Genomic DNA, 22,702 nt, shown 5'->3' with positions numbered 1-22,702 from the left:
TGGGTACACAAATCCTTTTTCCAAACCATACTGTTCCTTGATTATCTTCCGAGAAACCCGGTGCCTTATCTGTTTTTATGAGTTCTTTGATCTCCTTTATTTTCTCATCCTCCCATTGTCCTTTTCGGATGCTTTGTTCCAATTGTGACTTCATTTCTATTACTGTTGCATCCATGTCGGCAATAAAACCTAAATTTAATCTCTCAAATTCCTTGCATAATTCCGGCTGACTTCCTCGCAACATAGTCATATTGCAATATCCCTTCCTACTCAGGGCATCTGCCACAACGTTTGCTTTCCCAGGGTGGTAATGTATTCCCACATCATAATCCTTGATTAGTTCCAACCATCTACGTTGCCGCAAATTAAGATCCGGTTGGGTGAAAATATATTTTAGGCTTTTATGATCCGTATATATTTCACATCGGATGCCAATGAGGTAGTGCCTCCAAATTTTCAGGGCGTGAACTACTGCAGCTAATTCCAAATCGTGGGTCGGATAATTTTCCTCATGTTTTCTTAACTGCCTAGATGCATATGCTACCACATGACCTTCCTGCATAAGCACACATCCCAACCCTTGTCGAGATGCATCACAATACACTGAGAACGACGTCTGGGTGTCTGGCATGATAAGAACTGGTGCGGTGGTCAACTTTTTCTTCAATTCGTTGAAATTGGCTTCTCGAGCGGCTGTCCATTTGAATTCTGCTCCTTTTCCTAGTAGTTCTGTCATTGGTTTCGCTATCTTGGAAAAACCTTCTATAAATCGGCGGTAATACCCTGCTAAACCCAAGAAACTGCGGATCTCTAAAACATTCTGCGGGGTTTTCCAGTTTAGTACATCCCTTACTTTGGACGGATCTACGGACACACCTCCCGATGAAATAATATGACCAAGGAAGGGTACTTCAGTCAACCAGAACTCACACTTACTCAATTTGGCATAGAGTTGGTTCTCCCTGAGTTTCTGTAATACCATCCTTAAGTGTTCCTTGTGTTCTTCCTTGTCCTTGGAGAAGACCAGGATATCATCAATAAACATTACGACGAACTTGTCCAGAAACTCCATGAAGACTTTATTCATTAGGTACATGAAGTATGTTGGCGCATTTGTCAAGCCAAAAGACATTACCGTGAACTCATAAAGGCCATATCGAGTGACGAACGCGGTCTTTGGAATATCCGAAGCGCGAATTTTCAACTGGTGGTATCCGGACCGAAGATCAATCTTGGAGAAAATACACGCCCCTTTCAACTGATCAAACAGACCATCAATGTGAGGCAGTGGGTATTTGTTCTTGATAGTTACTTCATTGAGAGCCCGATAGTCAATACACATCCTTTGCGTTCCATCTTTCTTGGGTACAAAGATGACCGGAGCTCCCCAGGGTGAAGAACTAGGGCGGATAAACCCTTTGTCTAACAGCTCTTGGATTTGCTCCTTGAGCTCTGCCAACTGATTGGCATCCATTCTATATGGTCTCTTATATATAGGTGCAGTTCCTGGCACTAATTCAATCACAAATTCTATTTCACGATCTGGCGGCATACCTGGAAGATCATCGGGAAATACGTCCGGGAATTCATTCACCACACTGATCTCTTTGATAGGAATACCCTTCATTTGATTTAGTGAGCCTTCCTCCGTCGAGGGTATAGCTGCAACAAACTCGACCTGCGTGCCTTCTTGCTTAGTCAGTTGAACTGCTCTTCTGGCGCAGTCTATGATTCCCTTATATTTCGCCAGCCAGTCCATTCCCAGTATGACGTCAATCCCATTGGATTCCAGAACTATAAGGTTGGCTAAGAAATCTACCCCCCTTATACAAAGGCTTAGCTTTGAGCATATATACTTTGCCCTCATCTCTCCTCCAAGAGAGCTAATAATCATTTGCTGCTTCATATTCACAATTGGCAGATTATACTTTGCAACATATCTTGCAGTGATGAATGAATGTGATGCTCCTGAATCAAATAAAACTGATGTTGGGTTTGAGTTGACAAGGAACATACCAAGCACCACATCTTGCGCCCCTTGGACTTCTTCAGTAGTGACATGGTTGATTCGCCCACGCGCGTAGTTCTGTTGAGCCCGGTTGGTTGGAGCTGGTGCCGGGTTCCCATTGCGGCCCGGAGCTTGATGTTGCCCCTGCTTTGGAGCATACCCATTGCCATGCTGCACGGGAGAGTTGCTGGGTTTCTTCCTTGGGCATTTATTGGCATAGTGCCCTACTTCACCACAGACGAAACATGCCTTTCCGGTGGAAGGTGCCTGATCACCAAACTTCTGTTGAGGCATCGGGGGTTGGGTCTGACGAGGGGCTTGGAAATTTGAGCGCTGAGCTTGCATTTGTAGCTTGTTCTGGTTCTGGTGCTGGTTCTGTTGACGGAACATGGGTCCTTGTTGAGGTGGGTTATAGCGGGGTCGGAAGCGACTGCTTGAGCCTTGGCCTTGAGAAGACATCTTTCTCTTATGCTCCATCTGGCGGCGTTTGTGTTCCACCACCAGGGCTTTATTTACCATAGCCTGGAAGCTTGCGAAATCTTGGGGAAGCAATGCATATTGGATACCATCATTCAGGCCCTCTAGGAAGTGTTCCTGCTTTTTCTCATCTGTATCGACATCCTCGGGGGCATACCTTGATAGTTGTGTGAACTTTGCCACATACTCACTTACAGACATAGCTCCCTGCTTAAGCTCATGAAATTCCTTCTTTTTGAGTTTCATTGCCCCAGCTGGTATATGGTGAGTGCGGAAACTGGTCTGAAACTCTGCCCATGTTATGGTTTGTGCGTCTTCATGGGCATTGACGTATGCGTCCCACCAATCAGCCGCGGGCCCGGAAAGTTGGTGTGAAGCAAACAAGACTTTTTCCCTGTCGTTGCACTGAGCTATTATGAGCTTCTTCTCCGTGGTGTTCAACCAGTCATCGGCATCCTTTGGTTCCATAGCCTGTGAGAATACCGAGGGCTTGGTTCTCATAAACTCTCCCAACTTATTCTGCGGCGGAGGAGGAGGGGCTTGCATGCGCACGGGGGCCTGCTGCATATTTGCCATAGTTTGAGCTAGTCCTTGAAGGATTTGTGTTTGCATGGCCATCATTTGCTCCATGTTGAATTGAGGTGGTGGAGGAGGAGGAGGCAGTTGCTGGTTGTTGTTGACTTCGTTGTTGACGGCGCGGGGGTTTCTCCTGGTGTTTACCATCTGCTGGTTGCCAAGGTATGAGCGGGGAACGGAGGAAAAAGCCAAGACGACAAGATATGACTGAGACAGGAAGAACAAGAGCAAAAAGACTCCCAACTATTTATTATAAGATAACTGATGCAAAGGAGAAAGAGCATCCACCTTACATCGACAATCACAAAAAGATCCAACTCATAACATGATCACAAAACAGACACGACGACACCAAGACTAGACAACACAAACGGTCTAGACGACTTATTAAACTGGCTTTAGGTACTCTCCTAAGCATGCGACCCGGCAGATGGTTTGGCAGTTGACTGATCGTCGCCCTCCGAAGACTCCTCACTGGAAGTATCACTGCGGCGCGGCCTCTTGGGAGAGGGCGAGCGAATGGACTGGTCCTTTGAGTCGGAAGAGCTGGACATCCCATTGAGGCTCTTCTGCAGCTCCCTGATCTGTGCTTCGGCATCACGAAGGCGCTTGCGGGTGTCCCGAAGTTCGTCCAAGGCTTCATCCAAGTCCTCGTGCAGTGTGGTGGCCAGCAGCACCTGCTCTCGAGCTACACCGCTGTGCTCGTGGGTGGTTGCCTTCACCTTGATGTCCCGGCTTCCACGCTCTCGACGAGGGAAGTAGTCATAGGAGGTCCCCCTCAGAGCACTCCTGTGGCGCTCACAGACACGAGCCAGTGCCTGCCTTGCTGCGTCTCGGATCCCCGCCCCGAAGCTTGCACGGACGGCCATGGCTTTGTGGATGCCCACGATCTCATAATTGTCGTCGCCTTCCGGAGATCCGTAGAGGCACACCTCCACTGTCCACTCCTCACGTCCTGGATAACTCTGGTGAAGACCGTGGTAGACAGGCGCCTTGGTGTACCCTAGACGCTGCAGCATCTCCACCAGTATCATTGGTGCCTTCCCTGCTTCGAATCCCTTGGAATGGTACAGCTTCTTGCTTCCGTTCTTAGGGATGGTGACTCCACGGCTAGGTCCAGCAGAGGCGTTGGGTGCAAAGGTGGCCGGGGCACGGGGAGGAACATAGCCGCCGGTGGTCTTGCGGGCAGTCTGCTTGACACGAGCCATCTACAGTTTGGAAACAAGAGAGAATCAGAAAACATTTTCAATAAAGTAGTAAAATGAAGCTCAAGGGTAAATGAAGATTTTGCAAATATACTTTTTTATAAATTAATCCCAATTACGCGACCATTTCTAGCTAGGCTTGCGACCTACGGTCAACACGGCTCTGATACCACTTCTGTCACACCCGGTTTAAAGACCAAAACCAGATGTAAACTATATGTATGCCAGGATCAGTTATTCATACATATAGCGACTTCATTAGTGTAACAGACACAGTGTTTCTTATTACAACGCTAGAATATTACAAAGTGACCACCCCCGGGTCTAAAGAAAAGAACACCACAGCGGAAAAAGGGAACGGCACAGCTCCAAACCAACAGGCAGCCGACCGAGAGGTTCCACAAGCCTAGAACTCGGCGCCATCCTCGGGGAAGTCATCCTCAGGAAAATCTTCAAATGCGTCACCTTCTGAAACAGCAAGCGTGAGTATTTCCAATACTCAACAAGTGGGGGAAAACAAATGAATCTACTATGGTGGCTTGAGACAAGGTTTTCCTAATCTAGGGTTTCATTTGCATAAAAGCTGGTTTTTAGCCCTGAACTACGGAAACAAATTTTTATTTTAACCGAGAAAAGATGTACCAAAGGTTTTCTTTAACCTCCGGGAATTCAACCCAATTCCCAGACCAAGAAAAACACCCACCCCGACTAATCATGCGAGGGTCCAGGCTGCTCATAACCGTGAGCACAGCTGAATATTCAGTTTGACACTCTGCAGAGTTTGTGCACTTTACCCACGAGTCGTGATCTTCTCTGTTGCCGGCACCTGATGGTACCTTACACACTTCCGGGGTGTGCGCCAAGAGATCACTACGAGGCTTTTCCAGAGAGTCTCCCAGAATGCACTTGCCCACTGAGGTTTCACCGCCGTACATAAGTGGAGTAACCCTCCACCCCAGAGGCCCCCTCTTGTGCCGGGTAGAATCGGGAAGTAACCCTTCCTTATCTACACATCCGATTGGCTCATACAACCCTGGGAGAACATCTAGTTACTAGGCCAAGCCGTACCATATTGGTCTCGTGGTTGCCTTGTTTGCCATGGGTGTTCGCTCCACGAACCGGTCCTTAAAATGGTCTGGGCAAGACCTCCAATAACCCCATAAGGGTATACTACCCAACAACCAAACAACCAACCATGTCGGGAAAAGTACCCCTTTCTTGCCCAGAACCCCAATTATCTCCGTTGTTAACTCCCTTAACAACATTAATTTTCCATGATATTCTTCCTATATCAATTTTTAGTTCATAACTCAAGATTTATCATCCTACACGCTACATGTTCATCTAAAGCATGGCTAAGCAAAAACATGATGATCTTGTATGGATAAAGCATCTACAACCAACACTAGTATTTGCTATACTACCCATTTTTGTAAAGCATCATGCATATTCTGAGAAAGACTACTTGATGTAAAACTGGGTTTGCAACATGGTCAAGACACTTGCCTTCGTCGAAGTGTTGCACAGGTCCCTCAAAATCTTCCTCTTGAAAGTTGCCGAACTCCTGGACTGAATCGTCTACACGAGCACACAATCTAACATGAGAACAGTACACCAAACATTCCTAAAACTAGAGAAAAACCCTATAAACAGATTCTACACGTCGCTACGAGAATATGAGCGCAAAGATCGCCTAAATCGGAGCTACGAGCAAAAAGTTATGAGATTTTGAAGATTAGGGGCTATTCTGCAAATTATTCTTATTACCAGAGATTAAAACCGATTATTTTTATACTGAAAACGGGTTTATTGCGCAATGCTGATGTCATAAACCGGACATCCATTATTTTGTGAAAAAAAAAGAGGGGCGGTGGACCGAGTCCACCGAGCGGTGGACCAGCCAAGATCCTTCGGTCCATGGTCCACCGAGGACCGATGGCTCTGGACGGCTACGGGCCGGCGGCGGGCGGTCGGGGGACGGCCGGAGTTGGCCGGGAACACGCGCCGGTGAGCGGGAGGCTCCGACGAGCGGCGGAAGAGAAGGAGGGAGGGGCGGCGAACTCACCCCGGGCGTCAAGGAGACCGGAGAGGCGCTGGGGTGGTCGGGCGACGACGAGTACTGCAACGGCGGTCGGCTAGGCGGCGGAAGGGGTGCTCCGGCGACCGAAAGACGACGGCAAACCGAGGAACCGACTCCGGAGGGTCCTGCGAAGATGATGAACGGGTCAATTTGGCCGGAGGCTATTCGGTCATGAAGAACGGTGTCGGCGGAGCTCCTCACCGGAGTTGGCAAAGAAGAGGACGGCGACGACGAATTCGGCGAGGAAAAAGAGTGGGAGCTAAAGCAAAATGCGAGGAACTTTGCCACGGAGAGAATAGGCGGCTTAAATAAAGGAGAGGGGGAGTAGGGTGGCCGGAATTGGAAGAGAAAGGGGCGGCAGCCATGGATTAATGGCCGACAGTTTTCCTTGCTTTAACCGCGCAATGGAGAGGGGAAATGAGGGGGCAATGGCCGGGGAAACTTGATGGGGCTTTAGGGCTCGGATCCGGCAATTGTTGGGAGAGGAGAGGTCGCGCGAGGAGGGAAAACGGCCGACGGCCGTTGGAGCTTGGGCGCGGCCGGAGGAAGGAGAAGAGAAGCCGTCGGCTTGGCTCGGCGCAGCCGGCTTCGGCTCGGGGCTCAGCGGGCCCACACGGCAGCAAGAGCGGGCGCTGGCTCAGGACTTCGGTGGGCCGGCTCGGGGAAAGGGGAGGTCGGCGGCCCACGCGGGAGGGAAGGAGAAGGGGGAGGGGGGTTTGGGCCGAGGGAGAAGGAGGATTCGGCCCGAGAGCGCTTTCTGATTTTACAAAACTTTTTCCAATTGAATTTCAACAAAATTTTCCAATGGGGTTTTAAAGCGGCGAAACCTAGCAAAATTTTGCAAACTTTTTCAACCCAATAAAACCTTATTGCATCTACAACGGCATGAATGCAATCAAACAATTATCCTAGGCCATGTTAATTTTAGAAATTAATTTCCTATTGAGCTAAGTTGCAACACCTGAGTTAATTCTAAGAAAGTTTTAAATTATTGCAAAAATTTGAATTTTTGGGTGTTACACCTGATGATCGGCCTTAAATGAAGCAAGCAGCCTATGGTGCTCGGATTTCCTCTCCCAGCCTGCCCCCTCGACTTTCCACCAAGGCAGACGACACCCCTAACACCACCCACATCTCATCTCATACTCACCACTCACCAACCATACCATCACCAACAACATGTAATTGTAAACAGCAGTAGATCCTATCCTCGCGAACAACGGAGAACACCGTCGTTCGACTTCTACCGAAATACCTAAGCATTGCTAAGCATAGCGAAGACCTTTAGACATCGACATCACCTCTAGGCTTCAAGGAACATACATGAATTCATGACCAAGGTAGAAGAATGCAATAGCATAGGTTCTACCCAAAGGTACCCAACACATGCATACACACATAAGCATAGATAACACTTTAGACTTTCAAGTTAACACAGTGCAATATGATAGATGCTTGCCTTGCTGCCCTAGATCAGAAAGATATGGCACGACGAGATCGCCTTAGGCCTCCGGAATTGACGGATCGGCGGTCACTATAAGACATACATGCATGCAATGCCATGAGTATGAATAAAGTGCAACAATGCATGCCTCAATATGCACAAGATGAAATGCCATACAAATATGCTTTATAGTGCATGAAAACATTTCTCCTAGCTAGAACAAGTCATAAGAAACTAGCAAAATTGGATTCACGCACTTTGGACTTGTGAAGAATTATCGTGAATTCATGAAGCTTTAACCTAATTAATTAATCTTAGAAATTTAATTCAACATTTAATGGCTAGGGATATTTTTAATAGATAGAGTAGTTTATTATGAATTGATTTCATAATTTTTGGAGTTACAGAGAATTTATTATGAATTTTACAAGTTTCTACCAACAGAAAGCTGTGCTGAAATAGCTGGCAGCGGTCAGACCGCAGGTATATGGGCGATTAGACCACCAAGAGTGGCGGTTAGACTGCCAGAAACGCGATCAGACTGCCCGCGTACAGAGAGTTTCGGCCCCTGACGATCTGACCGGCCTGAGCTGGCGGTCAGACTGTTGCATACAGCTGGGAAAACTTGGCGAGCTCGCCAACAATGATTCCGGCAAAAACTTCGAAAACGGTTTGGACTAAAATAACTCTAGGACATATGTGAACATTTTGCGTGGACGTTAGGATGACATCTGTGGCCCAAACGTGTAGAACCCATAAAGTAGATTTATAACTAGAAAAGTGGGGTTCCACGGCAAAAAACTAGATGTCAACCGATTTGACTGATGAAAATATGGAAAGAGGGTATTGGGATGTTCACCTTATCATTGGAAAACTTTCTAGTGGATCAATTCTCTGTCGAAAAGCTCCAAACTCCGGATCCCGCCTATTGGAAGTGAGACCTAGCTCCTTGAATCATAGAGTTCGGACACCCTGGAACATATTTAGCACATTCCTACCCGACGGATCTGCCACGGCAAACAAGAGACTATTTTAGTTGCTCTTTCACTTCTTTGCTTGGTAGCTCAGTATTCGGGAATATGCTATAGATTATCAATACATATTTCCTTGGCATTGAAAATGAAAAAGAAAAGTAAAAGCTCATTTGAACCACCGAGTTAGACTAATCCAACGGATGAATGCCCTTTTCAACTCCTTACCTTAACTGGCACAGGACAGGCCAATAGAAATGGCTGCTCTACCTGAAAGCTCTACGGTGCGGTAGAGGCTTCCAGAAGGTGGGTGTGCCTAGGGGGAAGAAAATGGTGAATACTGGCTTGAATCTTTCGAAACGGTGAAAACCAAATGGATGGATGAGTAGCTCTCGAGCGTGTGGTCATGTGGGTACCACATACGTACCTTGGCTTCACTTGTAGTGGTGGGAACCAAGGGGGAAAGGGAAGAGCTTGAGAGAGAGAGTGAGAGGGAGAGAGAGCACGTGTGGGGAGAGAGAGGGGCTGCTGCCCATTTGAGAGAGAGAGTGAGGGATATTTTCCTCATGTGGGCTCCACAAGTTAGAGAAAAAGTCCGATTTTGCTTCTAATTTAATTCTCTCTCCAATTTTCTTTTCTCCCACCTCATTAATCCAAATCGAAGTGCGGTAGAACTCCAAAAACTCTGAAAATTTTATGTTGTGATTTAAATCCTTAGGAGATCCTAATCACAAATTCGCAATGCAAATTTTAATCAGGCAATCGAAAGAGATCCAGATTCAAATATGAAGCTAATGATGCATGTTTAATACTAAACATGCAATTACGGATTTCGGGGCGTGACATTGACATCGGCTCCAGGCCCCGATAAGGGAGTCCCTTCGGTCCGAGTTGGCAGTAGAACCACTTCATATGCCAACCTGACAAGGAGGACTTGGCGACGAAGTCAATGTACTATGATGACTTTCCTTCTTAGAGACAGAATCTAGTGTCACCGACAACCTTGTTCTAGATCCTCTTCAGGACATAGAAATACCGAAAGAGGTCAACGGATGGGCGGAAACTTATATAGGCCTCGCAGAAATGCTTGAAGACACTTAACATGATGATGGAATTGGGGTTTAAATGGATGAACTCCAGGCCATAGAAGGCCAGTACCTCAAGGAAGAAGCTGGAAGGAGGGAAGCCGAACCTGCAATGGAAGCAATTGAGGAATACCACCGAGCTGTGGGTGTCCGGGCCTATGATCATCTACCCACCATCGGCGTGCAGGGGATCAAAACTCGAGGCGGAATCACCTCCTCACTCTTAGCCTTCTCCAAGGCCTCCTCTGTGATCTACATAACTTACAAACTTGTACCAATCTATCATAAGAACCGAGTATAAACATACAAAACTAGGAAACTGCTCATCTCATCTTAACCATACTTGAATCACTTCCCAACATACCATATACAACCACATTTAACCCAACATCGGAAACTCTATGATTGATGTGGATGGACATAAGCATGCTCATAACTGAGAGCGCAGCAATTTGAATTGATCTTACGCCAGCAGAGGGTATATCTTTACCCACACAACTCGGGTCCATCCACTTTGCCCCCGAGGCAACCTTTCTCATAACCGGAACTTCCCACTTGCACTTTCCCCTATGGCACCGGGGTTACCGCGAGCGTGTCCGTGCTAGCTGCCCAGCACCTTGCTTATCCTCATTCCTTTTCTCTTACATGTCATATGACACAAGTCAAGTGTTACCACAGGGTATGATAATCGGCTCATTTGTACATTTATTGAATATGTGAAAGTATAGAAAATGCTTAAGCCAATGGCAAACAATGACCCATGCTTGATCGATGTAAGTGGCCTGTGGAATCCGGGTTCCTCTCCCTACCTACTCCTAACATCACCCACATCTCATCTCATTCTCACAAACTCCTCACCTCAACATAATTTTCATTGTGAACACTAATTATGCCTTATAGCCCGCGAATGATATAATATTCCACCGCTTGTCTTCTACCGATGACCATGCATTGCAAAGCATTTCGGATAAATTGTAAGTTAGACATTAGCATGGTTATACCCAGGTTAGAAGGATGGGGATCATCAATAATCAATGTAGGAGCAAATGCAACAAAATAGGTTCTACCCGATTCCCGACATTACTCACTAAACATGCATAACATACATATTGCGATAATTTGTCCAAATTAGACATCACAAAATCCAAAGCAAAGGTGAAGTATGCTTAGATGCTTGACTTGGTGCTCCAGTGCTTCACTGACGTACACCTCTGGTTCGATATTGGCCTTAACCACTTGAACCGTCGACGCGTCACTCTCTAATGAATGGAAGAACACATCGAATGAACAAAAGAATGAATGAAGATGTATGTTTATGATGCATGATCATGAATGAGATGCAATTTGACATGTCATAAAAACATTTCTAAACGAACGCTTAAATGATTGGGATAGAAGAGGTTTAAATATTGCAAGGGACAACCTAAGCTCAGTGGGTTCTGAGGAACTGGCGATCAGACTAGGTGGGTTGGTAGTCAGACTGTAGTGGTCGAACAGAGAAGAAAATGATACTAAGTAGCCCTGGCAGTCATACTAGACCCATGGTGGTCAAACCGGCTACAATGGCGGTCTGACACCTGACTATGGAGTTTGAACTAAATTCTAGTCAACCAAGTTCCAACCCGGCGGTCAGACCAGCCCAGGTAGCAATGAGACCACTGGGCCTCACTAGTAGCACCTAGGTGAGGTCGCCGGTGAAGGCTCTTGTGATGTCTTTGACATAGAGTGGTACCAAAACACTCTACAATGCTAGGAGAGGTCATTTGGGTGGTTTGGGCGACATGCAAGGGGCCGAACTCGAGGACCCCATGGATGACATCCATGGCTAAGGGTGTAGCTCAGGTCTAAGCTAATGGGGATCAGTTGGAGCTCAGGAATGACAAGGAAATGGTTGGGGAAGTCTTATCTTGGTGTAGGGAGGCTTCCTAGGCTGTTGGCCGGCTCTGGGGAGGCTTCAATTCGGAGATAAGGCTCCGGGGTGGTTCATGGACTTGAGGTGGAAGAAGAACATGAGGGAAGCTTCTCTGGTGAGAAAGACAACAAGAAGGAGCTCGGGAGGCTTCTGGAAGCTTGGGTAAGTCTCTATCGATCTTTGGCCGTCGTGGTGGTCGATGTCGTCTCCCTGTCTTGTCTCTCTCAATTTTGAGTGGAGTGGGAACTGAGTGAGAGAGATCGAGAAGAGAGGTGGTCGATGGGTTTTATGTGGGTGCCTTTACACCCTGGTAGTCAGACCGTGAGTAGCCAGTCAGACCGCAAGCTGGGCCCATGTGCAGAAAGTTCTCTTTCCATTCCCCGTTTCTACCAATTCTTTCCCTCTTCCTTCCTAAATGGTTTTGGGCTACCTAAACTATTTCAAAACAATTTCCCACTAATAAGTATATGGTGAGATCTCAAGTTTGCTTAATGTAATAGTTGAAAACATTTTTGAACACCTAAAACAAAACCAAAAGCATGAAACATGATGCCAGAATGCATATACATGCTTGATGTCTAGGTTAGAGTTTTTGGGGTGTGATTGGGTTTCCAAGTCGTAGTTGTTTGTGCATGAACCTAATGGGTCACACAATTAATAGGTTGGAACAAGATACACGGATTGGATCCGTAAGAGGGTTTAAATGGATTGTGATTCGTGAGGGGCTAGAGTCCTAATGGGATTCAAACATGGGAGCCCATGAACACTGGCATTCGCCGTTCCACCCAGGATGTGTGGATTTCGTAGAGGCACTACTGGTATTACAATGATAATCGGATTGGTGATAGCAAGGTGCGATGTGAAGTCGATAGCTTGTCGGGTAGCTTGTTGAAGCTTGTTGGGGAGCTTATCGGAGCTGCTTAATCTACATTGATGCGCACTGCATTGGATCGGCGTACTCTAACTCTTATTCCCCTACACTATGTGTCTAGTGGTAACAATCTATTATCCTCTACTCGCATGGTTTCCTTATTAAATGCAGTAGATTTTTTTGTGCTATCATAGCCTACTCATTCCCAATAGTGGTATCGGAGCCATCCTATATAGTTTTTGATCTGATTGGATCTATTGCTATTTTTGTAATCAGTTCATGTTGATGGATCGGTTAATGCATGGGTTGGTGATATCAATCGGTTTCAGGGGTAATATGAGGTATGAATAGACAATGCCACACTACCACAAGATTAGCTCTCATGCATCGATTAGGATGCACCGCAACTTGGCCTTACCAGTTGGAATCACCATCGGAGCAAACAACATGCGCCGACATGAGTTAGATGCCAGCAGATCGAGGTTATGCATTGTTATCCTTTCAAGGGGGCCTCATGTGATGATCAATATGATTGATCTGTGAAAATAGAGGCATTATGAAAGGATCAGAATTGAGCTGACATGACCAATCCAATGGAATTTTCATAGTGTTTGATATGACCAATTCTATTCGAGCATATGGCTTTTAAGAATAACGTGTTCACTTTGCGCTGATAGAATTGGATTCTACATTTAACTTGTTTTTGTAGGGAATGATGTGAATAGTATGGCCTTTTCTTCATGGCCTGCGTATTATGGTTAATTACAACCAAAGGAGGTCACGCTATTGTATAATGGCCTGCGTGCCAACATGCGATGCTTCATATTCTCATGTAATTCGTTACTAGCTATTAGGAGTGGTAGCTTAGTATATGATCATGGAGACCTGAAGCAGTATGGCTCGGAGGACAAGTGTGGCGATGGAGATCACAATATGATTGCCTATGATGTTTATCTAAGTTCCTTTCATGCTATTTTATTCATGTTTCTATGAGATGGATATGGTTACCTGATAGAATAGCTTCCCTCTAAAAAATTAAGAGTAATTGATGCCCTTCCAATAGCTACACATACATAGGTTCTAATCATTGTTGGGTAGGTCTGCCAAAGTACGGTGTTGATAAGGGCATGGCTCCCTCGGATACACACAAGGTGAATTCGTTCTTCATGCTTCACATTTTCTTCATAAAGAATAGAATACTACTAAGTTTTTGTGTTGTGTTGTTGCTTATGAACCTTAGAGAACCAGCACAACCTCACTTGGACATCATCACTCAAAGTCCAAGTCTACTCGGAGTCAAAGTCGAGTCCTAGTCAAACTCCAAAGTCCACTCGGAGTTCCTAGCATGTCAATAAAATAGGCGTAACTCTCGCATACAGAGTCCAATTGAGACGATCTTGGACTTGCTAGAAACTTTATGACAAGATATTTCTAATGGATCTAGCCTTGACCAAATATTCCTTATAGTTTAGTCAGAGTTGAAGGAATAAGGTGTTGCATCACTGTTTTGAACTATGTCAGGTCTTTTAATCGAGTCGGTGTCAGAGCTTAGGTTATGTACGCCTCTTCTCAGGTCCACACAACCCTTGGGAGACCTCACGCCGCCCTATATATACATAAGCCGTCATAGTTTTAGGCTTGGGTTTTGCTTAGATTATTTTGTTTCAGACAGTTTCACCGTTTATCAGTTTGTAGAACCCCAAACTTGAGCACTTCATTGGTAATCAGCAATATTCAGATTGCATACCTGTTCTTGCTTGTGTTCTCGATTTGCTTGTAGGAAAAGCCTTCTTGGCAAGGTCAACCGTGTCTTGACATGGTTGATAACCATGGAGTACTGGTGTAGTGGTTGTGAGGCTTCTCGATCTGTTCTTGGAGCCTTTGGATCATCAACGTCCAAACTCCACCAAATTGACTTATCATATTACCTTCGGAAGATCGGGCAAACCCACATTAGGTTCCATCATTTATCTTAACTAGATAGAGTGGATGGCGGACATTCACATGCATAGTATTGGTTTGCTTAACAAAGCTATCAAAACAATTTTGGACTTTGGGGCAAGGAGTTGGGCGCTTAGGCATTGGATTCCACCCAACAAACAAGAGTCATATATGATATGATTAGCAAAGTGTTGCTTACATTTGTTACTAGGTTTCTAGCAATGATGCCAAAGCTCACTAGAACTTAGTTGAATATGGATCTTGAACCGCTGTATGTCATTAGAAGAAAACGGTTTTAAAGCATATAGTGGGAGTGTCTTTTATTAAATTGTTTAATGGAAGACTCACATAAACATAGTGCTAAAACTTTGCATGTTTATTTTTCATTGTAGATCATGGTACCTACATCTAATACCAGTTCCATTTATAACTTGTGATCAATTCTTGAAAAACAAAAGCTTTCTGGAACAAACTTTATTGATTGGTGTAATCTGAGAATTGTTCTGAAACAAGAGAAAAAGGAATATGTTCTAGAGGTTTCGCAATGAACTTCCTAATAATGCATCTACCATAGATTAGAGGGCTTATGAGAAGCACACAAATGATTCACTTGATGTTAGCTGTCTCATGCTTGCCACTATGTCCTCTGAGCTTCAGAAGCAATACAAGAATATTGATGCTCATGATGTGCTTGTGGGACCCTGTGGCATATTCGAGAACCAATCTTGGGTTGAGAGATTTGACACTTCCAAGTCCTTGTTTGCTTGTAGGTTGGCAGAAGGCAGTCCTATTAGTCCTCATGTGATCAAAGTGATTGGTTGTTTTGAGAGCCTGAAAAGCTTGGTTTTACCCTTAGCCTAGAGTTGGCTACTACTGTGATTCTCCAGTTACTCCCTGCGAGCTTTGATCGATTTATTTCAAATTTTCATATGAATAGCATGGAGAAAAGCATGGCTGAATTGCATGGGATGCTTAACACGGTGAGAAAAGAAAAGCTATAGTCCTGTGATGATGGTTCAAAAGGATAGTAAGAAGAGAAAGCACGAGGCCAAGACCAAGACTTCAGATGAGATCTCGAGCTCAAAACCAAAGCCTGTTGAAACATCCAAGGCTGGCCCCGCTGTTGCTAATGCATGTCACCACTGCCATACGGTTGGACATTGGTGGAGGAACTGCAAGTTGTATTTGGAAGAACTAAAGAAAAAGAAGGGAAGTGAGACTTCCGTTTCAGGTATAAATATAGAAATTAATCTTGCTACTTTTCCTAAAGATTCATTAGTATTTGATATCAGATCGATGATTCATACTTGCAAACTATTGCAGGGACTAAAAGGGACTAGAAGATGTCCAAGAGGCGAGATGGATGGTCACATTGGCAATGGTGAAAAGTTGTTGCGTTGGCCGTGGGGACTTCATTGTCGCTACCCTCTAGATTAGTTTTGAAATTAAATAATTGTTATTACATTCCTACCTAGGGCAAAAACATTATCTCTTCTTCATGTTTTGAAGAAGTTTGTTATGAATTCACAATAAAGAACAAGTGTCGTTCGATTTATTTGAATAATATGCTCTATGGTATTTGTCCATTAGTGAATGGATTATATATTCTAGATCTTTATGATTTTCGTGTCTATAAAATTAATGCAAAGAGGAATCGACCCAATGACTTGAATCCCATTTTCATCTAGCATTGTCACTTAGGTCATATAAACAAGAAGCACATGGAGAAGCTCTAAAAAAATGGTCTTCTAGATTCATTTGATTTTTAATCATTCAATACATGTGAATCTTGTTTACTTGGCAAGTTGACTAAGATGCCTTTCACCGATCAAGAAGAATGGGCAAGTGACTTATTGACCCTTGTACATACAATGTATGTGGTCTAATGAGTTCTATAGCAAGAGGTGGTTTTCAGTACTTCATTACATTTACAAATGACTTTAGTAGATACGGTTACATCTACTTAATGAGGACAAGTTTGAATCCTTTGAAAAGTTCAAGAGTTTCATAATGAAGTACAAAATCAAATTGGGAAGACAATTAAATTTCTACGATCTGATCGTGAGGTGAATATTTGAGCCATGAAGTTGGTAATCATCTAAATTAATGTGGAATAGTTCCATAGTTGACACTCGGGTACGGCTCAATGAAATGGGGTGTCCGAATGGAGGAACCATACTTTGTTGGACATGTTTTGGTCTATGATGACCCAATTCAATCTTCTATTATTCTTTAGGGGATATGCTCTAGAAACTACTGCTTTCACATTAAAAGGGTTCCATCTAAGACTGTAGAAAAGATGCCATATGAGATGTGGATTGGGAAGCATCCCATGTTGTCTTTTCTTAAGCTATGGTGGTTGTGAGGTTTATGTAAAACGTTTAACATCCAATAAGCTCACCTCCAAATCAGATAAATGCTTCTTTGTGAGGTATCCTAAGGAAACTAATGGATATTACTTTTATAACCGGGAAGAGGGAAAAGTGTTTGTCACCTGGTATTGTGTCTTTCTAGAGAAATATTTTCTCTCAAAGAGAGTTAGTGGGAGAACGGTGCAACTCAAACAATTACGTGAACCATCAAAAACTGTTTTGACTCCTACTGAACCTCAACAGTAAGCGCAGAACGTTACAGAGCCTGTTGTCGAGGCACTAGCCCCACGACGGTTAGAGAGGGTTCGACATGCACCTGAGAAGGTCATGTTCCTAACCTTGGGGCAGCCTGATATATTATTGTTGGACAATGATGATCCCAAGTCTTATGCATAAGTGATGGTGGGACGAGACTCTGAGAGATGGCTTAAAGCCATGATATCCGAAATAGAATCATGCATGATAATTAAGTTTGGAACTTGGTTGATCCACCTGATGTTGTTAAAACTATTGAGCGTAACTGAGTTTTTCAGAAAAAGATAGACATGGATGGAAATTTTCACATCCATAAAGCACGATTGGTGACTAAAGGTTTCAAGCAGATTCAACGTGATGATTATGATGAAACGTTTTCACCTGTCACAATGCTAAAGTCTATATGGATCATTGTATCAATTGTCGCATATTATGATTATGAGATATGGCAAATGGATATCAAAATATTTTTCTTTAATGGAATCCTATGTGAGGATGTGTACATGACACAGCTTGATGCTTTTGTCGATCCAAAATATGCTGGGAAGATATACAAAAGTCTATTTATGGATTGAAGCAAGCATGTCAGAGTTGGAATCTTCATTTGATGAAGTGGTCAATGGGTTTTGCTTCTTCAAGAATGAAGAAGAGCCTTGTGTTTACAAGAAGGATAGTGGGAGCACACTTGTGTTTTTGTACATATATGTAAATGACATACTGTTGATCGGAAATGATATTCCAATGCTTGATGCCATCAAATCTTCGTTGCTAAAGAATTTCTTAATGAAAAATCTATGATAGGCAGTGTACATATTGGGCATACAGATCTATCGATGATTTGTGAACCGTCGATCTAACGAACTTGTTCAAGAAATAGGGGGATGGTTTGAGTAGTTGAATCGCAGGAGAACACACGAGGATTTTTATACAGGTTCATGCCTCCCTAATGATAATAACCCCATGTCATGTACGTCTTGTATTGATCTAAGCCTGTTACAAGATGGCATGTGGCTGGCCTAGATGGATCTAAAACTTGGCGGCGACTTCCTTGCTCAGCTTCAGGTGTCTTTTGGTTTGCTGAAAGGTTTGAGTGACTTCTCCAAATTCTATTGCCTTTGGTCCGACTTCTATTGGCTCTAGTTCGACTTGTATGCATATGGGGGTGTCGTACGTCCTCTGGAGACCTCCTTCCCATTCTTGGAGATAAACCTTCTAGTTTATGGGATGCCTTGGGTACCTACAGGTTATTTCCTTTCATCCAGGGATCCCCTTCCTGGAGATAGACATATGCCTCAAGAATTACGGGAAACCCTAGGGTGCAAGGATATGGTAATTATCTAGTATTCATCACCAAGCCCCCATTCGTACGTGAAATGAGGCTTCAACGTATCAAGTAAATGGCCATCAAAGATAAGCTTTTTGTCTGACCACGTCATCAAGTAGGACTTGGGTCCCCGATTAGGGCGAAGCATCTAACTGGGTTTTCTGATCTTCTACTTAGGATTCCGAATGCCTCCAAGTTCCCAAGAGAGTCTTTGAGAAGGCATTCCATTCCAAGTTCCCAAGACCGTTGCGGCGGAGATTTCTTGTAGTGGTGAGAATCCATTTCCCGTCAGAGGATCATGATTAAGGTAGCAGCACGAGGAGACAAACTCCTCAGGGTACAAAGCCATCTACTCCGCATGCACCGGGCATTAAATGTGATGTGACAATAAAACAGGATGCCGTGACCTCGAGTCATGGCATGACGTCAGTCGAGGCGCCGTTTTTGGGAGTCTTCCTTCTGCAAAAAGGAAAAGGGAGAAAGCCCACCTCAACGTTCATCCTTCCATCATCAATTTCTTTCATTCAAAATCTTTGTTCTTTGTGCGCCCTGCCTCCAGAAAAACCCAAAAACCCTTCTCTATCTATCTCTTTGCTGCCATGGGAAAGAAGAAAATCGAGAAAGAGAGCTTCTCTACCAAAAAGATGACAAGCGTTATCCCGGAGTGGCAAGAGTTCGACATTACGGAGGAAGCCCTGGAGAAGGTGGAGATCGATTAGGTGATTCCTCCCCGAGATCTGATCCCCTGCACGCTGGCAACGGGGCGGACGATTCTGGGCCTAAACACCCATAGCGCAGTGATCTTCCTTGATTTCTTTCGCTGCAGGTTTCGATTCCACCCTTCTAGTTTTCTTCTCAAGGTGTTGGGCTTCTATGGCCTAGAACTCATCCATCTCAACCCCAAGTCGATCATCATGGTGAGCGTCTTCGTGCACTTGTGTGAGGTATTCCTTGGTTTCTGCCCGTCCATCGACCTCTTTAGGTACTTCTACGTATTGAAGAGCTTTCAGAACAAGCTCACTGGCGGTGTTGGATTTTGATTTCGGGAGGGCAAGTTGGTGGAATACATTGACTTTGTCACCAAATCCTCCTAGTCAGGTTGGCATAAGATGTTGTTCTATTGCCAGCACAACCCAATAAGGCTTTCTTATCGGGGCTTGCCACCATTGTCGAGCACCACTTAGACGGAAGAGCCGGTAATGCCCTTCACTGGAATCTAATTAGCGAAATCTGGCACTTGAAGGAGAGATATCAGACAACCTACGATGTTGCCAGGGACTTCATTAGGCACCGCTTGAGCCTCTAAAGTCAAGGATTATCAGTGCTTGGCAATTTCTGGCTTAGTTGGATCCGGCACAAAAAGGTGAGACAGGTACTCTCTACTTCCATGTAGCCATTTTTTAGAGGAACTGCAAAGTTAGTCCTCATAGTCAACTACCCCTGCTCATAGTGCTTTTACCAGAGGTCGCCGACAAGAGGGCCAAATTACTTTTGAGGCAATCCCTTCTCCTGGCCACTTAAGAGTCCTGGTCCCATCGTGGAGATGGATCCCAATGCCCAAAGGAGGTTCATGTCGGTAAGTCTCATGAGCCTTCTTGTTTTTTGATTTTGTTATCTTTCTGAGTATTCGTCACTATGTTGATGGCCATTGCGGGCTTGAACACTTCCTAGGCGTGGGCTGCATGATCCAGAGGCTGAGAACATGAGAGACCTAGTTGCAGACTCAGATGACATTATCATCACGAGCAGTGAGGGCCCAAGTAGGACTAGAGGAACTGCGCATCATCGCAAGCCCCATCCTCTATCGGTGGAGCACAGATATAGGGGGATGATGATGCGGAGGCCGACTCGCCGGTGGGCGGTACTAGGCCACCGACACCAATAGCTCCAGTCCATTGTTCTTGTCAACCCGGCGCCAGCCCAGCCAGCTGAGGTCTGGTTGTGATGCAAGCACTCAGAGGAGTGGCCTCGACCCTAGTTAGTTGAGCTTTTACCTAGAGCCTATGCAACTGATTTATTCTTGACTTTCGGTGCATTTTAGCCTTCTACCTAGGAGCACGTGAAGGCTATCATCCCCACAGATTCGTCGAGTAGTGCTCCTTTAGCTCCTAAGGGTTTGGGAACCAATGGAAGCGCCCCCAAGAAGACCATCAATAGGCCGGCATCCTTCTTGATCCCGGTAAAGCCCTCCCTGGCCAAGAAATGGTCCAGGTATGTGTAAGAACCATAGACCATTTCCTTATGTTAATAGGAGTTCTTTATTCAATTTTTCTTATTTACAGGCTTCTCAAAGTGCTGCTAGTGGTTCCCAGCCCTAGCTTTCATAGTGCCCTAGTCGTCACCTCCCTCGAAGAGGATGCAGGGAAGGTTAGCAAGCCTCAAGCGTCGGTCGCCGACTGCTAGGAAGATAATCATCCGATTCCCAATCTCCTCTCGCAAACTTAGTGGATGGGTTGCCAGGGAATGTGACCTGGAGGGAGATTGTTGAAGGTCCTCCGAGTCATGATCCGGACTGTCTTCTTGTCCTTTTATGCGATAAGAGTTTTCTTGCAAAATAACCATTTAGTGGATGAAATGATAGGTATTAACATAAAAAAAAATTTAGGTGTATGTGGTGAAACTGAAGAGAATCTGTGACGAGGCCCAGAAAGCCTTTGAGATGTTTCTCCTGATTAGTTCAAGAATTTCATAGCCACTTGTCAGGATGTACATCGTGGAATTCATTAGATCCAACTTGAGTGAAAAGTGTCATAACTTTTAGGCACTCAAAGACTCGATAAGAAACTTCACGATCCCCATAGATGTTGTTTTAGATCATCATCCCTTTTTGTCAAAAATGATTTTGAGGCATGCACAACATGTACTTACTACCATTAGCATCGAATACCAATAAAGCCCCCAACTGGTTATAGCGAACGTGTTCCTTGATAAATAGTCTATAACGTTGAGTGTGCATGTTGGTATAGTTACCTAAATAGTGTCTTATCTGGTTGTAAGGCATTGGATTGCAATGTTTAACAGAAAAGGATTGAAATAATATTTAATCTTCTTCCCAGGTAATATGACACCTATTATTACAAAATATATCCAAAGTACTTACACATAGAACTTACGAAACTGGTCGATATTCCAAGAGTTTTTAAGGACTTGACCATTTCCATTGCTAACCTATACGAATCTTGACGATTAGAGTCAACCACATTATAAGGACCCTGCAACTTCGGAGATAGCTTGCTACTATTTCTCTGGCCCTGTAAGAGTCGTAGAACTAGATCTCTGGGTTCGTGTAACACCCCAATACTTTTCAACATTTGAAATAGTAACAAAATACTCTTTCCCTAGATTTAGGTTGTTATTTGTTCGTCCCAAAACACAAGGTGGAAATGTATTTTCTAATTTAAATAATTAATTTGGGCTATATTTATTTTAATGCTGCATTCATTGGAATAGAAGCATTAGGGTTTTATTGAGTGAAAATGAATTTTTGAAAACATCGTGGCATGCTGTTTAGAATTTTGGAAAAGTTTGAAATTAATTACATAAAGAAAATTCCTTTTTTTCTCCTTCAGCTGAATCTCTATTTTTTTCTCTTCTTCTTTCTTTTTCCATGTGGCCTATCCTCCTTTTCTCCATGGGCAAGCCCACTCCGTCTCTCCTTACCCCACATCATGCCGGGGCTTTGCCCGCTCAGCCCCACCATAGCTGGCATTACCACGTGCACCCGCCTCCGAGCGAAGGCACCCCGGCCGAACCCGCCTCCCTCTGTTGCTGGTGCCCATGCTTGCGCCTTCATCTCTAAGAGTAGCCGCAGCCATCTCCGCTTCGAATTCAAACCATCGCCACCAAAATCCCAACAAATGCCTCCCCCAAACGACCCGATTTCTTCATGGTTGTTGTGCCCTATATAAGTCTACTCCTCATCTCATTTTCCCATCTAGCCGCCACCATTTTGCACCTGCGCCCAAAACCCTAGCTCCACCCCACTACCATTGCCAACTCGTCCATGCTCCTACTAGTCAAAATTCACCGTGCATTGCCCCATCCAAGCCACCCATGAGCTTTGCTGCTGTCTGCCGAGTGCGTGGTGCACCCACCATCGTGTTCCAGCCACCGGAGCTGCCTCCCCAATGCACTCCTGTATGCCGCCACAGCCTCCACCACCATTGACCTTCTTCCCACGC

The sequence above is a fragment of the Phragmites australis genome, chromosome 22, assembly GCF_958298935.1.
Source record: "Phragmites australis chromosome 22, lpPhrAust1.1, whole genome shotgun sequence".
In the NCBI taxonomy this organism is placed as follows: Eukaryota; Viridiplantae; Streptophyta; class Magnoliopsida; order Poales; family Poaceae; genus Phragmites; species Phragmites australis.
Note: the sequence above shows the minus strand (reverse complement) of the source record.